This window comes from Pelodiscus sinensis, chromosome 10, assembly GCF_052426305.1.
Source record: "Pelodiscus sinensis isolate ZL-2025 chromosome 10, ASM5242630v1, whole genome shotgun sequence".
NCBI lineage: Eukaryota > Metazoa > Chordata > Testudines > Trionychidae > Pelodiscus > Pelodiscus sinensis.
In genome coordinates this window covers 30879887-30894170 of record NC_143061.1, presented here as the reverse complement: position 1 = coordinate 30894170, position 14284 = coordinate 30879887, and the positions used below count along the sequence as shown (strand labels likewise).

The 14284-nt window shown below is 44.6% G+C and overlaps 1 long non-coding RNA gene across 1 annotated transcript; it reads left to right on the top strand.

Annotated features, from left to right (window-relative positions):
- Positions 1 to 403: 403 nt before the first annotated feature.
- LOC142830857 (uncharacterized) lies at positions 404 to 7420 on the top strand. Its single transcript, XR_012906386.2, has 3 exons — positions 404 to 539; positions 1264 to 1342; positions 6784 to 7420. It is a non-coding gene; the product is annotated as an uncharacterized LOC142830857 (long non-coding RNA).
- The last annotated feature ends 6864 nt before the right edge of the window (positions 7421 to 14284 follow it).

Genomic DNA, 14284 nt, shown 5'->3' with positions numbered 1-14284 from the left:
CATAGGGAAAGGTTAACTCCCCTCTAATGTTTGTTTTGCTGTCTGTTCCCCTGTTCAGAAGATTTCACATCTATTTCTGTCCCTGTGACAAACTCAGGACTAAAGGAGTAACTCATCAAATACCAAACAGCTCTGCACCATGCTTTGAGCTAATAGCTTTATTTCCACACACCACCCAGGGTTCTAGGAGGAGGGTCCGTTTTTGCTAACACAATGAGGCCAGCACTTTGTTTGTTTTGGTGGAGTCTTTGTTTGCCCAGGGAGCCCAGCATGTATAGGGGGAGGAGGGGCGGAGAGGCTGCTTTTGTCTGCTGTTCGGCAGCCTGTTGCTCAGGGGAGGGGGCAGCCTGTTGCTGGCAGGGGGGGAGGGGGGAGGCGTGCAGGATGCGAGGCCGCGGGAGGGGGGGCAGCGGGCGTGGGGAGGCACTTTTCCTCTGCCCGGCAGCTCTGCGGGATCCCTGTCCCTGTGGCCAGCTGCTGCAGGCAGAGGCCAGTTGGAGCCGGCTGAAGAGGAGGAGAAGGTGGATTCTAGGACCCAGGTGAGCGAGCCCCGGGGACGCTGCTGCGCTCCAGGAGCCCGGCATGTATAGAGGGGAGGAGGGGCGGAGAGGCTGCTTTTGTCTGTTCGGCAGCCTGTTGCTCAGGGGAGGGGGCAGCCTGTTGCTGGCAGCGGGGTGGGGGGGGCAGCGGGCGTGGGGAGGCACTTTTCCTCTGCCCGGCAGCTCTGCGGGACCCCAGTCGGAGCCGGCCCGAGGAGGAGGAGGATCCTAGGACCCAGGTGAGCGAGCCCCGGGAATGCTGCTGCGCATGTGCGGGAGTTGCCTCACCCCGTTCGTATCTAGGGATCCGACGTAAGTCGGATCCACGTAAGTCGGGGACTGCCTGTATTGTGATTTGTATAGCATTTGATTTACACTGTGTATACTGTGTAGCATTTTAGAAACCACATTTAAAATATCGTGCTTTGTTACCTGCTGCCAGCAATAAACCTAATACTGCTGCAGAAAGCAGACTCACTGCTAGGACATCCCCTGCTAATGGTCACTCTGGTCCCATGGTCATCCATGTCCTCTCATGACTTGGCTCTCCAGCCAGGTCATGCTGTATTCTGCATCCCTTCCAGAATAAATGAAAGTGCAGCAAAAACAAAACAAAAAAACCCCAATGGTCCACCCTTCCATTTGTCTGTCATCCTCAAATCTGGGCCTAGATGTTGATATGCCCTTTTCACAGGGCTTTCAGTAGTTTATATTCCCTTTACAGGCCATCTCCTTGCCGATGGCTGGTAGAGGAACCATGCCTAGTGGATTCCGATCAAGACACCCGAGTACAGACAATCAAGGTTTGCTACACCAAAATCCTTGGATACCATCTCCTTAGACTTCTTCCTTCCCAAATTTTTCTTGTCTCTTTTTATCCTGTAAGAATGTTCATCTTCCATATTGATCTTTTCACTCCTACCGCCAAGAGAGTGATTGCAAAGTTTTTGCCTGCTCCAAATTTCCTGTTTATAATACCACACAACCCTTGCCCAGCGGGATGTCATTGTTTAGGTTTGACCCACCTTGCATGTGCAACCAGATGGGCTAATAGATAAAGCACTGATTCCTATTAACCCTTTGTTTACCTGTGTGGGTAACACACCATCATAGATACTCACAAAGGGTATTTATCTCCGTCGATGGAGCCATGTAGATGAGGTTTCTGGACATAGGGAAATGAAGCGGCGATTTAAATAATTTCTGCTTCATTTACATCAAAATGGCTGCTGCGCTGTGCCGATCAGCTGTTTGGCGGCACAGTGCAGTAGTCTGGACGCTTTGCGGTCGACAAGGGAAGCCCTTGTCAACCGCCCCGGTAAACCTCATTCCACAAGGCATAACGGGATGGTCGACAAGGGCTTCCCTTGTTGACCGCAGAGCGTCCAAACTACCATGCTGTGCCGCCAAACAGCTGATCGGCACAGCGCGGCAGCCATTTTGATGTAAATGAAGCGGCGATTATTTAAATTGCCACTTCATTTCCCTATGCTAGAAACTTCATCTACATGGCTCCGTCAACAGAGCCATGTAGTCTAGACATACCCAAAGTATAATAATCAAGAGGGATACAGAGACATTAAAAATTCAAATCTAATTCTGAATGAAGAAGCTTTAGGGATACAAAAGTGAGTGAGAGAGAAAGAGACAGCACTCTGGTTCTCCATAATTCTGAGAGAGGAAGTTCAAAAGATCCTTTGTTACACTTTCAAAAATGAAAGAAAAAGTGCAGTAACCCAGCTCAATTTAGTGGTATACCATTAGGAAGTTGATATATAAGTATTATAATACAAATAACATATGGACGTTGAAAGCCAATAGAGACTCTAAAACCATCCCTATATTTGGTGACTCGCACACATAGAAAAAAATCAGTTATAATGGGACTAGTCATATTATCAAAATCTTGCATGGGCTAATTTTCAAAAATATATCAACATTGTGTATAATAACCCAAAGACCTGTTTTCTCATGACCTGTTTTCTCATGAATATATCTCCTTGTACCCAGATTTTGTGAGAAGCACTCAAGACTGTCTCTTATCAGTCTTTGCTTCTCTTCAGATGCCACCTGACCAGACAACATACTTTAAAGAAAGCTCATTTAGGCATCTAAGAAAATCTGGCAAGTTCACAACACAAATTAATAAGGAAGAACTATAGAAGGCAGAAAGAACAGGAAGCAATTCTGTCTTGCAGCCATGAAACCCCCAGCTAGCCTATTATAAGGATGAAATAATTCTGAATACAATCAGAAGCAGCTGAAAGGAGAGGAAATCTCTCCAGCATTCTCCTTGCTGGGATTTCTTCCCAGTCAAGAGAACAGGGTTTGGAACAGACTACAGCTCAAGAACGCACATCCTATAAACTCTCTAGTGTATTCATGATTTCAGAAGATTGGGCATTGCTTCTGTAACAGCTCTGGCCCATACAGCCCAGTTCTTGTTACTTGGTGGTGCTGTTCCAATGGCCATGATTTGCTCCAAGGCTCCTCTTAAAAGGGACATTCTTGCACCTCACCTGCCAGCAGGACAGCTTAGCCTGGCGCTATATTATCACCATAACCTGAGCTCCATAGGGCTGGTAAAAGGATGACAGGTTTCCATTCAACCATCCAGTCCCCAAATCCAATGACTGAACATGGAGACCCTCAAAAAGTGGACAGGAAAGTTCACTGTTTCCACATTAGTGGTTGCTCCTTCCATGTGGAGCATGGAGATTATGGTTGGGAAGAGGGCAGAGACACAATCAAGCCCCTTACTTATCACTTTTAACTTCAGGAGCTGATAGTTTTATAACTCTACAGTCAAAACCAGCAAAATATTTACCATCATTGCTGCGCTAATCAGGAATCTAAATGAGAAACATTCAAGGAATATACAGAAATTAATATGGAACCATCCACATTCAGTTAACTTGGACAAAAATGCCAGGAAGTTTCATACACTTCTTGTTTGGTCTATTGCAGCTTCTTTCCTTTCATAATTAGAATCTAATCATGCTAATCAAGCCCTTTGATTTTGAAAGGCAGCTCTGACATTTTTTGAAATATCATCTTCTTTAAAGACGTATGTGTATTAGATTTTCTTCATCATGCCCTGTTATTTTGCACACAGATTATAAATGGTATAATTAAGCACACAAGCTGAAGAACACTTTATGTTAAAGTATCATGGAAAGAGATTAGCAATTTTAATTATTCAAGGACCTCTTCAGCTAATAAAAATAAATTGCCATGGTGGCTCTGGCCAAGTGGGCTTTGTGGACATCAGCAACTTTGCTATGTGAGAAGCTCATCCTAATTCAAGAAACTAAATTACCCCCTGTATTTGTTTACAGACTACACACACGTGCATACACCTGTGCTACTGGCTATACCTTCTGTACAGAACAAAACATGCATAGCAACACAGTTCAAATATAGATGGTGGATTATAGCAGTGATATCCATTCCTAAATACAGGCCAGGTTTTCTGTATTGTGGCTACGGTTGGTAAGAAAAAAAGGGTGGGAAAGAAAAATCACAAAATTTTCTCTCTCATCTAACTTTTGTTTTCATTTTAGTTTTCTAGCCACATTTAATTGTAGACATTTAGGCTTGAAGGGAAACTCATTTGTTGTAAACAGTCAACAGAAATTAACAAAAAAAAATCCCGACTGGCTCTTCGTAGCTGCAATGCTGACTCCTTGCCCCTCTTCTCAGAACAGGGGAACAATTTATGAGGAGGGTTCTACATGATAATATTTAATACTGTGAAAGAATTCAAAGGACACTGGAACTTTATGGACATTTCCTCCCCCGAGCCAGATTTCCAGCTAATGTAAATCAGTTTAGTTCTAGGATCCAGCCTATTACTCTATGTCATGGATTTTTTTGCACCTAGGGGAAATGTTCCTCTGAGTTACTAATCTTGTATTTAAAATAAAATAGAATTATTGACAGTATAAGCAATTTTCTGAAATAAGCAACTGTGGAATAAGACATCAGAAATACAATGCAAGAGAATGAGAATATAGCAGTGTTATGTTTCTATGCCACTGGTATTGCCATCATTTGTGATTTCATCAGAAGTCTCATCAATATTTGGTGTTTCCTAAGACCAGATCTTGAAGTCACATGATTCTGTGAGACTCTCGGCTTTCATTAAAATACAAAAAGTTTCTAGTCTCATGGTTGTGGAGAAAAGCCTGAAAATGTGAAACAAGTGTAACCTAAAGGCTCAGAAGCCAGAAGAAGCATTAGAACCTACAATGTATTATTTGTTAAAAATTCTGAGATTTTAAAATCTCATGATCTTTTGAAGGCAGACTGAGGATTTTTAAGTGCTTGGAATTAGTAATAGTGCATTGGTAACAGTAAAATGCAGTTATTAGAAAAGTTAACATATATTAACTTTTTTTTATAAGTTCTTCCCATCAGATCATCTTTCCTCAAATAGCTCCATAGTTAGCCTAATACAAGCAGTAGGACTAATTATGCTCTCTTATACCACTTTGATACTGTAATTCCATTAATTTTAGTGGCAGTACTCTGAATTTAGAGTAGCTAAAATGAGAGCAGAATCATATCCAGTAAATCTTTGTATTATTAACTGGATGTATTTTTCAATAAACCATGTTGCTATATTTGGGTATTTATTTGCATAGCCACACTATTAAAGCACATCTACTGAAAGCAGTCAAAGATTATTTGTTTAACTTCCATCAATGGAAATATTTCCCCAAAGTTACATGACACATCAACATCTCCCACATGAAGTGCCACAAGAGAGAACTTTTTAGAAAAAAAATCCCTGTGAGAATTTCCTAAACATGTTCCAATCAGTTTCCCATTGCGGATGGAGTTCTCCAGGTGTGTGTTGGGGGGGGGGGGCTATACCTTTCAGAAGCTCTGGTCTCTAACCGAAACTCCTTTGCAGCCTGGCTTGGTTCCAATGGTGGGGTATTTTCAGAAACCCTCTATGGCCACGGCTGCCTCAGAGAGACATGGGGGCAGATTTCCTCAAGAGGAGAAGGGGGACCAATGTACTTCTCAATCCCTAAACTGCCTCTCTTCCTCCCCTGGCTTGCCCTGAGCTGCTGTTTTAGGACACAGGGCATTGTCAAGAAGGCACCCAAGGAGGGGAGAGGACACAATGAAAAGCCCTGCATGTGCAAATTTAAAGTCTGTTATCATGCATCATAACAACAGGGATTTGGCCCAAAATAAACTGTGTGTCCAACTCCATACTTAGTCACTTTATTTTCCTCAAAAAAACAAGATTTATAGGATCTTGCAAAAAAGGGTTTTTTTCCAACAAATGGCCCTGCCTACATGGGGCTTTTTAGCGGAAAAACCTCTTCCGCAAAAAGAATCAGAAAAAGATAGGCAAATGTGAGCACGATTTACATATCCTCTTCCACAAAAGAACAGCAGTGTAGCCGTAGCCCTCATCTGTAGCATCCCCTGCCCTTTCTGCCTCAATGACTGTGAAATTGCAATTCAGTCAGGCCTGCTTTTATGCCCCCTCTCTCATCCATGCCTCTCCAGAACAACACTGCCATTCCCATGCCTCTAAAAGCACAAGTCGCTTGCCCCTCAAAAATCAAGAAACTGGATTGAAAATGATGAGGTATTTTTAGATGCAGTTTATTTCATCTGCTATCTCAGGTTCACATGTCAAGCTTTTCTTCAAGTCATGACAGGTAGTTTTGTTGTTGTTGTTGTTGTTGTTGTTGTTGTTGTTGTTTTAATGAAAGCTGAGTTTCTCACATAATGAGACAACTCTGGGAACTGAGACTTTAAGAACACTCCTTACAGGAGGCTCACAATGAAAGCCACAAAAGTTGGTAACCCTGCAAATCCTCCAACGAACTTGCTAAAGTTTGGCTTAGAAATCCTCAGTCTACTGAAGTAGTGATTCTTGACCAGGGCATCAGGCTACAGGAAGGTCAAACATAGAAGACGCCTCTTACCTAATTGCAAGCCCAACTTCTCAGGCAAATTTGACTACATGTTACAAACCTTACCCTGCCCTAGTTGAGGGAAAGATGAAATTTGCCTCAAAGTTGCCTGAGAAGCACAGCTTTTGTGTCTTATCAATTTCCTTCTCCAGGAAGAAACAGATTCTAATTTTATACAATGCAAGTTTCTAGTTTTATTATAGACTATTTAGAGTCATTTTAAAATAAGTGAAATGCTGTGGTGTGCACTCTGTTTTTATGATTAGTATCATTTTAACATGCTGCTTGTTTGGTAATGACAGACTGGCCAAATTCATCTTGGAAGCAGCTCCGAGGACTTCAATGGAGTTACATCTGAGATGAATTCAGACAACTTTGTTTGCAAACGATGGTCTGATAAAAATCAGAGATGGTACTGGAAAAAGAAGAGTGAAACAGATTGACTACAGTGACATACGAGGAAGCAATTATGATAATCATTCTGTTCTTCAAGATGTGAGAAAATAGAGATTGAGGAAATTATCAACAAGTTAGTTTAATAACCATACTGGGAAAAAGACTCTAACAAATAATAATTGATTTGGATGCACTTAGAAAAATCTAATGAGTCATAAACACTGTGAGCTTTTTAGAGGAAATCATGCCACACAAACTTAATGGCTTATTTGATAAAAGTACAAGTACTGGTACAGAGCCTGATTCTGAAGTTTCATGGGAGTTTTGCCCAAGCAAGGACTGGATGATCAGGCCCCTACTACACAGACAGAATGAACTTATCTGAAAAAGTGAGCTGTGCCCACGAAAGCTCATGATACCATCTACATGTTTTGTTAGTCTATAAAGTGCTACCAGACCATTTCTTGTTTTTAACAGGAGAGTGTTACGTCATATTTGTTTCAAAATGTGTATTGTGTAAAAGTAAACTTTTATAAAACTTAATCCCAGTGTCAATACAAATGTTTCCGAGTTGTCATGTTATACCAGCAGGAAAGTCTTCATCATTCCACTTGCCACCTCCCCCGTCCAAATAAATGCCCTCTGGCTTTAGGGTGACCAGACAGCAAGGATGAAAAACCAGGACAGGGAGTGGGGAGTAATTGGCACCTACACAAAACAAAGCCCTAAATATTGGGACTGTCCCTACAAAATCAAGACATCTGCTCACCCTCTCAAACACTGCAGCATCATGCATGAGGACCGAAAATTAAAAGTGACTAGAAGCAGAAGTAAAGCTGCCTAGTATAGCTTCAGTCTTCCAGCTGAGCACAATAAGGAAACAAAGAGCACAAATTGTGAGTTGTGAGGTTTAAAGTAACAAGTGTTTTGTGCTTCAGAGCCCCTTCATATCCTCCAACCCAAGCTGATCCTGGGCTCAATGCAGCGCTGCCACTTTGGAAGGCCACAAGGAGCACAGAGCCAGCAGGGGACTGCCCCTACACTTCAAAGGCAGAGGCACACTTATTGACTAAAGGATGCAAATTGCATCAACTATTCTATTAGCCAATTAATCTAAATTTAACATCCCTAAGATGATGAACCTTAGCTTATTATCAGTGAAACATTACATGTCATCTTTCTGATTCTAAAGTGTGTCCACATAGTAAAAAAGGGCCTATATGTGACTGATGAGAGGAAGATGTTTTCTGTGACTGACAATGATCTATTGGAAGATACTTAGACTTAGCAGGAACTTCTCACAGAAGTTTGTGTCATAATGACTTTATTAAAGGTATCTTTTCAATTATTAGCTAGGTAAACCAGATTCCATGAATAGCCCTCCATGGGCCAATGGGTCCTTTCTTTGTGTCTCTCTTTTTGCATACATGCATGATATAGTCAAGGGAGAGGTCCTGTTTGTTGGGAATGAATCAAGTTGGAAAGTCACTTCTCCACCCTGACTTGGTAAGTGTAACCTCTTTTTCTGTATTGATCTTTTGCTAATCATCTCTGAGAAATAAATTCCAATGGAGCCTGATTATTCATCTCGCTTTTTTCCCTTCTTTCCTTCCTATCTCCCTTTCCCTTATTTATTCTTGGATCTGGACTTTTAATGCTCCATTCATCTGAAGAAGTGGGTTGTACCCACGAAAGCTCATATCATCTACATGTTTTGTTAGTCTTTAAAGTGCTGCTATACTATTCATTGTTTTTTCAGTTTTTCCAGTTACTAACTCAGCTTCCCCTCTGAAGCTTCTATTCATCTTGTATTATTATTAAAATTCAAACCTGTAACACATGGCACTTAAAATAAAAAATGCAGGAATTTGCTGCTGGTGCTACAAAAGGGCAGAATAGTGCTAGTCTTCATGTTAGCGTGCATTCCCTGTCTTGGAAACTCTGACCATACACACACACAGCTTGTTTAGTTACATTGCTAATGCAATAGCAGAGGAACCAATAGCATTTGAGTATAGACAAAGCTTGTGGACTTTCTCTCCACATGGCAGGGGGCAGCACACTTCAATCCTGAGTCAGCACTGACAGCATGTGAGAAAGGGACTCCTGCCTGCATAGCTGAAATTCAGGCAGGCTATTGTTTTTATCGTGAGAGACAAAGGAAGGAGGGGAAAGTAAAAAGTAGGAAAGGAGAAGAATGGAGGTGGGATGTGTGGGTGCACTCATTAACACAACACCCCTCCTGTATAGCATCTTTATCTCTAGCACCCTCTTGTGTCCTTGTTCTCCAATGGTCTACCACCCTCCCATGGCCTAGCCCTCTGGCCAGATCAGGTCTCAGTCCTGATTCTTTTGAGGGTTAACTGAAACAAAAATAAATTGTAACTCGTAATAGCCATCAGAGCATTGAAGTCCCTAATACAAATGCTAATCTTTCATAGAGACCTGAGTCCAGTGTTATCAAGGCTCAGCCCCAACTGGGCCAGGTTACTTGGATTAGAGCAGGGAGGCGCCTTCCTTCCCTGTCTTGACTTCACCCAGAACTGTCCCCCAGTAGAAGTGGCTAGACCTCAGTTCTGCTCAACTCTAATTTGCCTCTAGACCTTCTAGGAGCTGGCGGATCAACTCCCACAGGTTCTGCCAGCAAATGATTGTGGGAAGCCCCTCTAGACAATACCTACAGGTCTGAACTACTCCTCCTCTTCCGTTTTAGCTGGATACCCTCCTAAGGAGAGTGTACCGAGGCAGTAGACCCTTTAGTAGGGGGCAGGTAATGCCTGATAGGCTCCTGTGACGAGGTGTATGTTTAGACACATGTGTTAGGTGAACATCTTGCAGCCTAATAGGAGTGATTATTCTGAAAAAAAACTTATCTTGAAGCCCCCCTGGTTTATAAAATATTTCCAAGCAGCCCATGTGGCAGAGGAGGATCTTTTCTATGCAAAGGTTTATTCTTTTTCCATTCTGTGAAGGGCTTTTGAAGTCTTTGATTGCCTAAGGAATATTGTTTTACAAGGTTGTTTTCATGAATTTACTAAAAAAAAAAATGGAAATAGATTCCTTTCATTCAGGCCCAGTTAATACAACTTGAGGGCATGGAGATAATTCAGAGGTTTTTTTATTAGCTATGTCCAGGAGGGAATATCAGTCACAGAATACAAGAGGATGGGTGAAATCCCAGAGGACTGGAAGAGGTCAAACATAGTACTTATATTTAAAAAGGGGGACAAAGAGGACCCAGAGAATTATAGACCAGTCAACATAATTGTGATATCGGGAAACATACTAGTACTAATTATTAAACAATTTATAAGCACCTGGAGGATCATAAGATAATAAGCAATAGCCAGCACAGAATTGTCAAGAACAAACCTTGCCAAACAAACCTATTTTCCTTCATTGACTAGATAGGCCTAATAGATAGAGAGGAAGCACTAGCTGTGATATATCTTGATTATAGTAAGGCTTTTGACAGAATTCTACATGACATTCTCAAACAAAAATAGGGAAATGTGGTCTAAATGAAATTCCTTTTGGGTGGGTGCACAAGTGGTTGAACGAAACCTCAAAGAGTAATTATCAATGATTCACTATGAAAACTGGGAGGGCATATTTAGTGGGTTCCCACAGTGTTTGGTCCTAGATACAGCACTATTTAATATTTACATAAACAACTCAGATAATGGAGTGGAAAGTATTCTTATAAAAACTGCAGATGACACCAAGCTGTATTTGAAGTTATGAGTGTTATCTAAGTGCTTGTATTTCAAATGTTTGCTTCTGGGAGACCTCAAAAAGGAGGGTTGGCCAATCTATTCTGAAAGGGTTGCTAGTCAAGTGAATCAGAGTATTTGACTGACAATGAACCTTAAATGGTGTCAATCCACATCAGATAAACTTTTCTGTGAATGTTCAGATCAGCTTGTAAGCCAATGTTTTCCAACCAGGGTTCCATGGAACCCTGGGGTTCCACGGACCATCATCAGGGATTCTGTGAGAAATCATGGAATAAATAATGCTGGGTGGCGCCTGGAGCATCTGTCACACCCTTTGCCTCCCGCCCTGGTACTCGGCAGACTTCTGCGCCGCTCAGCCAGGGGGGCCTGGAGCCTCTGTCATGGCCTTCGCCCCCCACCGTGGCACTTGGCTGACTTCTGCACCACTCAACCGGGCCGCCGTGTGGGAGCAAGCAGCCATTTGGGCTCCGCGAGTGAGAGGCAGGAGGGGGAGGAGAAGAGAAAGAGAGAGTGAGGCAGGAGGGGGAGGATATTTGAAAAAAAAATTAGATAATACAAAAAAAGACAGGAAAAATACTCCAATTTTTTTCTTACAATGTAAGCTCACACACACACACACACACACACACACACATAACAGGTCTTTACAAATAAATTTTCTTGAAAAAATTTATCAGTAATTGAATTGCGCTCCCCACTGTCAACTTTTTCTGGCCAAGCAAACGTTTCCATCTTGGGATTTACTTTCACACAGCGAGAATGATGGAATTCTTTTCACATGGGCAAAGGTATTAACAGGGCCACGAGAGTTCCTCCAGGTTGTCTTCATTCCAGCTCATTGCAGGTGGTGGCACAGAACAGCTAGCATGTCCGAGGGTATGTCTACACTACCCTCCTAATTCGAACTAGGAGGGTAATGTAGGCATACCGCACTTGCAAATGAAGCCCGGGATTTGAATTTCCCGGGCTTCATTTGCATGAAGCCGGCCGGCGCCATTTTTAAATGCCAGCAGTTCGAACCCCGTGCCGCGCGACTACACACGGCACGGAGTAGCTAGTTCGGATTAGGCTTCCTAGCTGTACTCCTCGTGGAATTAGGAGGGTAGTGTAGGCATACCCCTAAGGCAGTGTTTCTCAACCTTTTTTTTAAATAAAGTACCCCTTTAAAAAAATACCCCCAGTAACTACATATTTCAGCCACACAACATTTTTTTCTACCATTGCAACACATTTGCTTAAACAACTTAATCGTAGCCTGGCAAGCTATGAAATTTTTGGGTGTAAAAAGTACAAAAATAAAACACTGTAAAACTTAAAACAAAAATTCAGTTATCTCCAAATTTCAGTTGTGTTGACATATCCCACAGACTTCTCTTGAGTACTCCTAAGGGTACAGGCAGTCCCCGGGTTACGTACAAGATAGGGACTGTAGGTTTGTTCTTAAGTTGAATCTGTATGTAAGTCGGAACTGGCGTCCAGATTCAGACACTGCTGAAACTGACCGCCAGTTCTGACTTACATACAGAATCAATTTAAGAACCCCAGGCGTCCCCAAGTCAGCTGCTGCTGAAACTGATCAGCAGCTGATTCCAGGAAGCCCGGGGCAGAGCAACTCTGCCTGGGGCTTCCTGTAGTCAGCGCTGGTCAGTTTCAGCAGAAGCTGACTTGGGGACGCCTGGGGCAGAGCAGCTGGGGTGCTGCTGGGTTGCTCCAGTAGCGCCGCTCCTGGGTGCTACTGGACCAACCTAGCAGCACCCCATCTGCTCTGCCCCAGGCGTCCTGATTCAGCCGCTGCTGAAACTGACCAGCAGCGGCTGAATCAGGACCTGGGGCAGAGCAACTGGGGTGCTGCCGGGTTGGTCCAGTAGTGCCCAGAGCGGGCGCTGCAGGACCAATCGGCAGCGCCCCAGCTGCTCTGCCCCAGAGTCCAAAACAAAAGCCTGGTCTTCTGGGGGGGGGGAGCACACTAGCTGCCCCCCCCCTCCCCAGCAGACCAGGGACACGGGGAGCAGAGCCTCTGAGACTTTGCTCTGGCAAAGCCTCAGAGGCGAGGGACCCCGCCACGGCTGCGGATTCAGTCCGGGAGCCTGTGGTCTGCTGGGGACGGTCCCCAGCAGACCACAGGCACCCAGATTGAAGCGGCAGCAGCGGCGGTTCCCCGCGCCTCTGAGGCTTTGCTCTGGCAAAGCCTCAGAAGCGCGGGAACCCGCCCGGTGCCCCTGGTCTGCTGGAGACGGTCTCCAGCAGACCAGGGGCACCGGAGCAGTTTACCAACGGGGCTTTCTTGCCCCGACTTCCGGGGCGAGAAAGCCCCGTTCGTAAGTGCGGATCCGACGTAAGTCGGATCTGCGTAAGTCGGGGACTGCCTGTACTCATACCACGGGTTGAGAAACACTGGTCTAAGGAGATTGCCTGTATGACTTCTTGCTAGCTGGTATGGCAAACAGAAGTGCTCCTTATGACTGGTTTGGTTTGCCTTATAGTGGAGGACCCCCAGTCTTGGACTGTAAATACATCTGTCTCCAAGAAATTTGCCCTGATTTGACCTATGGGGGGGAGGGGAGCGTGTGTATTCCCTCCCCCCCCCCCCCACTAGGATAATTATGGTCGCTATGGCCTAGTCCAATATCAGAGTCCCCTCTGCTTGGGTACATACAGCCTGAGAGGCCTAGTTCAATATCAGGGTCCTCTCTAGTAGGGTAAATACGGCCGTCAGGGCCTAGTCCAATGTCCAAGTCCCCTCTACTAGGGTAAATATGGTCGTCAGGGCCTAGTCCAATATCCGAGTCCCCTCTACTGGTGTAAATATGGCCTCAGAGGCCTAGTTCCAAATGCCAGCCCCTCCTAGGAGTACCCGCTGACCTCCCAGGGTCCGACTCCAGGTAGGCTTCCCCAGCAGTCTAGGAGCGGGGTAGCCTTCAGGTAGGAGTGGTAGGGGGACCCAGGCCCTTCCTCTGCACCATGTTCCAGCCCAGGGCCCTGTAGGCACCGCTGAAGTGCACTTCTGGCTCAGCGGGGTCCCTCCCGAAACGCGCTGTGACGGGCTGCGGTCACAGACAACCCTTCGGGGGTGCTTCCCGGGGTCATGACATGGCCACTGCCACTCGCCTGCCACTCTCTGGGGCTCCTCACCGCCCGGTCCTGCTGGGCCAGCTCCGCTGGTCTCCCCCAGCCAAGGCCCCGAGCTGAGGTCCCCGCCCCCACCGAGAAGCAGTACAGACACTGAACCACTTAAGGTCCAAGGAGAGTGCAATTTAGGGCCGAGCCTCCTGAGAGAGCACTTCCCAGATGGGATCAAACCCCAAAGAATTAGGTGAGCCCCCTTTAGCAATGAAAGGGGGAATGTGCACACTGGTTGCCCCCACAGGTTTTATTTTCTATCAAACAATCGCTTACACTGAGTTTGATAGAAAAAAAATGGTTTTATTAAGTTGAAGCAGTAGGATTTAAGCAGTAATAAGAGAAAGAAGGCAGAGCAAAGTAGGTTACAAATCAAAAGAAACAAAACCGCTTGGCTAATTCTCCACAGAAACCTCAGTGCAAACTTAAAGTCATCCTAAAACCTCTCTTCCAGCTGCCACTCTAAACCAGGGTCTCGTCCCCACCCTGGGGTCTCAGGCTCCTTCCTTCAGGTGCAGCCCAGACAAAATACCCAGGCCTCTCCTCTCCT